This window comes from Propithecus coquereli, unplaced genomic scaffold, assembly GCF_000956105.1.
Source record: "Propithecus coquereli isolate 6110/MARCELLA unplaced genomic scaffold, Pcoq_1.0 Scaffold438, whole genome shotgun sequence".
NCBI lineage: Eukaryota > Metazoa > Chordata > Mammalia > Primates > Indriidae > Propithecus > Propithecus coquereli.
In genome coordinates, this window is record NW_012150152.1 from 2,029,456 (window position 1) to 2,038,179 (window position 8,724).

Consider the following 8,724-nt stretch of genomic DNA (forward strand, 5'->3'; position numbering starts at 1 on the left):
ATAAGTGTCTCAATCTTTATATAGATTCCAAACATGTCTTTATGGTCATGCTTGGTTATTTGGAAAGAGCGAGGATATCTTACTTCTGAAAATGAAGAAATTAAATACAGGCCTCATTTTCTTGAATTATTAAAAACAGTTTTACTGCCTAAGAAGGTAGCCATCATGCACTGCTGGGGACATCAGAAAACAGACACCCATATTACAAAAGGAAATACTATGGCAGATTTAATGGCCAAAAGGTTAGCCCAACAAATGAATTGTCAACTGATTCTAATTCCTTTTGTTCAATTAGATAAACATGATCCCCAGTATTCTGAAGAGGATCTAAAAAGACCTAAAAAATGGGGATCCTCAAAGGATAATGGTCAAAATTGGCTCACAAACATTGAAGGGAAGGTTCTCCTTCCTGAAACTCTTGTCAGGCTGGCGTTTGAGCAGATTCATCAAAGTACCCATTTTGGATGAGATGCCACCTTACAGTGGGTACAGCCTCATGTAGCTGGGCCAAACTTGCAGAGAACTGTTCACACAGTAGTCCAAAGCTGCCCTATATGCTTGAAAGATAACCCAAAGCCTCCTGAAGCCTTGCAGCCACCCCTACAAGAAGAAACACAATGGAGGGGGAGTTTCCTGGGAGAGGATTGGCAGGTAGACATTACCGTGATGCCGTGAGTCTCTGGAGATTTTTGAAATTTGCTGGTCTTTGTTGATGTTTTTTCAGTATAGTTTGAAGCTTACCCCACCAGAACTGAGTGGGCATCAGAAATCACGAGGGCCCTTTTAAAGGAAATTATTCCTAGGTTTGGACTTCCATCAACTCTCCAAAGTGATGACAGAGCAGCCTTTGGTGCTGAAATCACCCAATAAATATCAAGGATTTTAGAAATCGATTGGAAATTGCATTCAGCATGGAGACTCCAGTCTTCAGGGAAAACTGAATGGATGAATAGAACCTTAAAAAGACTCTCTCCAACATTTGTCAGGAGACCAATTTAACTTAGGACAAAGTGTTATCCGCCCTGCTGAGAATTCGGTTGGCTCCCAGAAGTAAGCTGGCACTTAGCCACTCTGAAATTTTGTATGGCAGACCATTCCTGAGAGCTTCCAGCCAGGGCTCAATCAATGATTGTGTACCCCCAGAGATGGCAGCTCGCTCGTATGTAAAACAGCTTGGTAATATGCTGACTAGTATTTCTGAATTTGCTTCCAACAGGCTCAGTGTCCGGTGGATGTGCCCCTTCTTTCCATAAAGCCCGGAGACAAGGTGTTCCTGAAAATGCGGAGAAACCAGTATCCTGAAGATCAGCTACAGCCACAGTGGATCAGCCCATTTGAAGTGCTCCTGACAACTCACTCATTAGTTAAACTCACATCAGTTAAGCCACAGATTAATCCCACGCAGATAAAAGAGGCAGCCCTGCCAGAGACCCCATGCCTCCAGGATTCATTGCCTTCTGAGTGACTAAAGGAACGGTGGGCTTATGAGCCTTTACAGGACCTAAAGTTACTCTTGCACAAAAAGAGATGAGAGATAAGTAAGATGAAGTTATATGCCCTGTGCATCTTATTTGTTCCTTGGGGATTTTTGTTTGCCTGGTGAGATGACTCTTTAGTTATGATTTCTCAAACAATTGCCTCCTCTGCTGATCAGTCTTGCTGCTGGGTTTGTCATGCTAAACGTTGTCCAGTGCAAGACTATTCGGACCTTATAGTTGTCCCTGTATTTAATTTCACTGGTCCACCTTCCTGTTCATTGAACTTACAAAAGCCTATCTCTCAGATCACCTTCAGGGTATGACTAATAACTCTACTCAGAGGTCCCAGGTTTCTTTCTTACCCAGCTCCTTATCAGACATTATGTACAAAGGGACAGTAGGGACCCATACTCTCGTAAGTACGCTTTCTACTGGGCAATTCGTCTCTCTAGATTTACCGATTGTAAAAACTTGACTGGTACAGTATTTTCCACACTGCCCTCTTTAAATTGTCTTTTTAAAGAAAGGTTTTAACCCCTCATATAAGAATCATGAGATCCCTGTCTATACCACAGTACACCAGCAAAACCTGTGTCCTCAAGTCTTTGAGAAACTAGCAGCCTGTCAGCTCCTCGGGGAACAGGATCAACTCCCTTATACAGATCCTTGGTTTAAAAATTTAACCCTAATGTTACCTTAAATGCTTCAATAAACCTTCAAACAGGAACAGGTACTGTGTGTGTACCCCTTGGATATATTTTTGTCTGTGGAGACGACAAAGGAACTCCTTGGGATTATGATTGCTTGAACAGCTGGACAATGGGGCACCTGTTTATTAGGACTCCTCACCGTTCCCTTCTTGGTCCATAGTGGATCTTAATGGAAACTCCATCTGGGCAACCCCAAAACAGTGTCTCCCAGGGGAAGTCCCAGATGGAGATGACTACTTCTTCGGGTACAGCTTACTACCCTGGCAGGGAGTGGCAGCTCGTTAATACGTGCTCCGCAACTTATCCACAACCTTGAGAATTATCGCTGACGAAACTGCATCAGCAGTAGCTGCTCAACAAAAATCTTAAACTCATTAGCTCATGTGGTTCTTGATCATCGCATTGCTCTTTACTATGTTTTAGCAGAATAAGGGGGTGTTTGTGTTGTAGCTAATTCTTCATGCTGCATTTATATAAATACTTCCATAGAAGTGGAAATGCATGTTGATAAAACTAGACAACCAGCTTCACGGTTGGAACAAGTTAACAGAAATAATCTAGGAATGGGAGATCAATTCTCAAGACTATTCTTTTGAGTTCCTCGGGATCTTTGCTCTATTCTTTCAGGGATCTTGAAATTTAGCCTTTCCCTTTATTACTTACTTTCTTGATTTACCTCATAACAAATATATTAATTAAATATGGACTAAAATATTGTTTCAAAACAACAAACAAAAACAGTTAAGTAATGGTAGTAGAGAACGTTCAATCATTCACCTATGACTCGTGAGCACTTTCAGCAACTGGCTGAAAACTTTCATTCCTTCTGCCCCAACTACACCCCACTTCAGCAGGAAGCAGCCAGATCAATAGATACCCCAATTTCTTAAGACTGAGGAATGAATGAAGAAAAGGCGGGAATTTGTAACTGGCTCCCCATAATTTTTGACTTAAATGGGAGATGTGTCACTAATACATAATAACCCAATAATATTTGTAGACTTCTTTGCAGTAACCTATAGCATTTCTTCAAACTACCTGATTCCTCAGGGTAGTAGAAGGTGATCCCTTGTGAGGAAATTGATGGGAAAATGAGAATTTATGATATTCAAAAGTCTTGGGGAATGTCTGAAATATTTTTGAAGCATACCAAGATACAGTAGTACACCAAATGAATGGGAAAGTCTTGGGGCAATTTGTGACGCTGTAACTGAAAGTGGATGATATCCTAGCTGTGTGGTGTGGCATGCAGCCATGTGAAGGATGAGATTTGGAGTCACTTGGGACTGGAGTCCTGGTCGTCAGATACAGTGAGAAATGGAGTTACATGATAATCTAGTTCCTTCTATGTGTACATTGAAATGTGGGTGAAACATCTATGAAACTAATGTGTGAGTCGTAGAGATTCTCTGGTAGGGGCACCCAGGCATGAAGTGTGACCACCTGAACATGCAGTGATGAAAAGGAGGGTCTCTGATGGTTCATATAAGAGGGGACACATCCAGGTAATATGTCCATGTGGTATCTGTTCCTTAACTAGAGTGTTCGAGAGGGTTTGAAATCAGAGGCGACAGAGCTCAGTATATATATTTTAGTTCTGTCATTGTCTAGCATGAAATTTTGGTATATTAAGAAAAAGTTTCTGGACATTATTGATATCACACGTTAAATGGATATGCAATCCATAAATGCAAACGTTATTGGGAGGATTATATAAGAAAACTGATGTACATCATTTTGATGGCTGAGTACTAGGAGTCTGTTCTCAGTGTTACCTTCCTTATCATGTAAGGAGCTTATTAAATTAAAGAGCAAACAAAATTCCAGAAATCCTTTGATTCTCTTCCAAGGGCAAAGATTAGATATAACTTACTATTCAATTTAAAAATGTTTTGAGTTTTATAACTCCTTACAAAAATTTTAACGTTAAATATTAAATTATGACCCATTGATCCTAAAATGCCATTCCAAAAGGAAAAGTGCCTTGGACTGGGTCACGTTATTAATGCAAAAAAAAAAAAAAATTAAACCAGGAATTTAAATACAATTTTATACCTGTGGCTGGTTCTTTTCACTTCCTTCAAGCTCTTCTTTCGCTTGCAGTGATGTTGCCACGAAGTCTCCTTGTGCTGTCACATCCACATATTTGGTTAAAATGAGCTACTTAGAACAGTTCCATAAGAGCTACAGTCTTCATAAAAAAATATAAAGTTTTTTTTTTCTTTTCTTCTGTAAGTTGAGAAAGTGTAAATGAAACGTAATCTGTACCAGACAATTTACTTCTTTAAAAAATGCTTCTAATTATCTAAAACTTCAAGAAACCACTAGGGGAGGCACTAGATGTCACCAGGTACCTGGCAAACAAAAAACTCACAGATTCCCTCACAAATTCGTCCACCCAACAGAAATGAACAGAACCATCAGAAACCAAGCAGAATTTTAAAGTATAGAAAACACATGAAGGAACACTGTGTACTGTTGTCTACTTCATAACATTAACAGGACCTTTTTAGCCACATGCAGCGCATGTGGTTCTCAGTAAGGATTGCTAAAATTCCTCTTACTTTTTGTAGCTGTATCAGCGTACACCCTGTTCCTTATATTGCAAAGGCTTTCCTCCGCTATTCTGACAAATTTCCTTCCACTTTTTAAGACTCAGGCTGCTACGTGAAGTTCTCCTTGATTCTAGCTCTCTCCTCACATAAACAGGCATCTCCTTCCTTAGGGCTGCCTGAGGACCTCACTGATTTCTCTACTCTAACTTCCCTACCTGAACTGTAAGTCATTTCTTTCCATGGCTGTCCCCTCTGCTCCTGGACTGTAGAGAACAATCCTTCAAAACACCTTTGGACAAAAAATCTCTTTTTCCTCAATAAATATTGGCACTGTGACTAAAGATATGTAAAGGAAAATGGTTTCCCAGAGATCATGCCAGACCTGAGACTTAAGGAGTGAGGTGAGCCTAATTGAAAAGTGTAGAGGCCGGGAGAAAGAGAGAGCAGGCCAGGAAGCAGCAGGAGCAGGAGAGAAGCCTGAGAGTGCACAGGCATCTGTCTAAAATGGAGGGACTGGTGAAAAGGGCTTTCCCCTTTCGATAATGCCACAGAAAAAGGCACACAAGGAGAGGGCTAACGATGGAGATGTGGGCAGAAGTCAGGTTAGGAAAGCTTTATATGAAATTGGAAGGTACTGGGATATTAACAATTCAAGGAAGCGTTCTTCACTTTCTCTGCCTTGGAGAGACATCCCTCTAACTACCACAGGGAGAAGGAATTCCAGAGGCACATAAAGAAATGGAAGGAGACAAAGTACAAGGCAGTATTGCAAAAGAAAGGCAATGCAGGCCTGAAATGAATGCGTGTTTGCAGAAATATTTCAAATATAAAACATCAGTGCCCTGTATATCATGCATTTTAATTGAATACATTGAAGGAGAAATCTGGGCTTTGTATTACATTTTTCCCATTTTAGTGTACAATATGGCGAACATCAACGCATACATAGCACTTAATACAAAAGCTGTCAGGAATCCCCAGTCAATTTTACTTCCATTTGTACCCTTTTTTATCCACATCCAGAGTATTTAGTTAAATGTGGTACATTTGTGTGATGGAGTATTATAAGGAACTTAAAATAAATTAAACCAGGGGTACTTGTGTCAGTAAACATAGATCTCAAACATATCACATAATGTGGAGGAAATGAAAAAGTTGCAGAAAGATACATACAGTGTATGTTATTTATATAAAATTTTGGGCCATGAAAACACAGTCTATATAATATTTACAACCACACACATATGTAGGAACATATCTTGAGAGGGTATGGGAATGATACTGGGCTCATTCCAGGTGCTGCTTCATTCTACACAATATTTTTTAATACTATAAAAGGACCCTAAGGACACAAAGTTTCAGGATCACTGTTTTAAAGACACTGTCTACCCAATACTCATTAAGGGATGATTCTTTTCTTTCCAGTTTTCATTGGATCCCAGATAGCTCCTCCACCTCCCCCGCAAACACACACACACAGTCTGACAATCAGAATACATAACTCCCTAAGTATCATCAGTATAACGACAATAAGATGAAAAACTAAAGTTAAATCATGACTGACATGTAAACAGAATCCATTCCTCTAGGTAAAGATCAGAGTTCCAATAAGCAGGTCAAACACTGGAAAAATCATGCAGTCTCCTAATTCAATTCTCTCAATGCCCTAACAAACACAGGGATTGCAAACTGGGAACTTCATGGTGGCAGAAAGACGTCTAGCCCAGGAGTTTGAAGTTGCAGTGAGTCATGATTGGGCCACTGCGCAGCAGCCTGGGTGACAACGCAAGACCTTGTATCTAAACAACAACAAAAGTATGTACCTGATCTGGCTGGTCGCACCTTTATTGTTTGTCCACGGACTGTCGGACACGTAACATTCAGTACCATGGCACGCTCAGTGGGCTTTGAAAGAAAGTGTATCAATGCCTTCAATAGTCAACCCCTACGATGCATTTCAGCACTGTTTCTAAAGGGGAGTAACTGGAGACTATGCAAACTTTACATTACTAGGAGCGGAAATCGACACCAGTCAGAAAAATAAGCCAATCCTTAAATCTTAATGCAAATTCCACATCAAAAGATGGGAAGCGTATTGTACCGACACAGAATGTCTCCTTCGGTCCAGGTCTACCATATTCTAACACCCACTTATGACAGTGGACATAATCATTTTGATACCATTTCATGATTTGCTGCATGGAAATAAGTTAGACATTTACCGGTGTACCCTAACACCAAAGGCCCCACTCTGTGAGGTATGATATTCTTCATAGGCACAGACTTCCTGAGCCCATCCTCTCCCTCAGTGTAGACACTCAAGGGCATTGGAGAGCACAAGGCAGAGGAAATATTGATCCTAGGCACTGCTGACTGGCAATATGAAAACGTACGTTTTGAAACACATTTTTGATTTCGTCTTTTTACCTGAGTCCAACTCAATGGCCATCCCCGAGAAATTGTTCATCATTTTGATTGCTTAGCACTATGTGTCACTCCTTGACGTTACCGTCCTTACCATGTACGGAGCTTATAAAAATTAAAGAAAAAACAAACTTCCAGAAATCCTTTGCCTCTACTCAAAAAGGGAAAAGATTAGCTATAAGTTACTATTCAGTTTAAGAATGTTTTGAGTTTTATTACTACTTAAAAGGTATCTAATATTAAATATTAAATTATAACCCATTCATTCTAAAAGGCTATTCCAAAAGGAAAAGTCCCTTGTGCTGTCTTAGTCATGCAAAGAAAACAATATTAAATTTAATTATACTTTTCTTATACCTGTATTGCTTGAATTTCACGTCTTTTGGGCTCTTGTTCCCCTTGCTCTGATGTTGTGACAAAGTCTTGTTTTGCTGTCAATTCCACAGATTTAGTTAAAATGAGATACTTAGAACAATTGCATAAAAACTTTAGTTTTCATAAAAACAGAAAATTAAAGATTTCTGACTTACATAAATTGAGAGAGTATAAATGAAGCTTAATGTGTAGCAGAATATTTACTTGTTCACAAAATGCTCCTAATTATGGAAAACTTCAAGACACCACTCAGGGAGGCACCACATGTCACCAGCTACCTGGCATGCAAGCATCTCACCGCTCCACTCAAAAATTCATCCACCCAACAGAAATGAACAAAGCTAGCAGGCACAGAGCAAGATTTTAAAGTATAGCAAAAACATATGTGGGAACAGTGTGTACTGCTGTCTACTTCGTAGCATTAACACTACCTCTTTCACCACATGCAGCGCATGTGCTTCTCAGTAAAGATTGCTAAAATTACCCTGACTTTTTGTGCCTTTGTCGGCGTACACCCTGGTCCTTATATCATAAATGCTTTCCTCCACTACTCTGACAAGTTTCCTTCCATCTTTTAAGACTCAGGCTGCTACGTGAAGTTTTCCTTCATTTTGCCTCTTTCCCCAGATAAACAGGCATCTGCTTCCTTAGGGCTGCCTGAGGACCTTACCGATTTCTCTACTCTTAACTTCCCCACCTCAACTGGCAGTGGTTTCTTTCCATGGCTGTCCCCTCTGCTCCTGGACTGTAGAAAACAATCCTCCAAAACATCTTCGGAAAAAGAATCTCTATCTATTTCACTCGACAATTATTGGTACTGGGCTTAAAGGGATATAAAGGAAAATGGCTTTCCCAGAGATCAGGTCTGACCTGAGACTTAAGGGGTGAGGTGAGCCTGATTAGAAGGTGTAGAGGCCGGGAGAAAGAGCAGGCCAGGAAGCCGCAGGAGCAGGAGGGAAGCCTGAAAGTGCATAGGCATCACTTTAGGTAGTATGGGCATTTTAACGATATTGATTCTACCAATCCATGAGCAAGGTAGGTTTTTCCATCTGTTTACATCTTCTACAATTTCTTTTTTTAGTGTTTCGTAGTTCTCCCTGTATAAGTCTCTTACATCTTTCGTTAAATATATTCCTAGATATTTAATTTTCTTTGAGGCTATTGTAAAAGGAATTGCGTTTT

At 40.1% G+C, this 8,724-nt stretch overlaps 1 pseudogene; it reads left to right on the top strand.

Annotated features, from left to right (window-relative positions):
• The first annotated feature begins 5,285 nt into the window (after positions 1-5,285).
• The window catches only part of LOC105818108, a 15,171-nt pseudogene continuing 11,732 nt past the window's right edge, over positions 5,286-8,724 (top strand).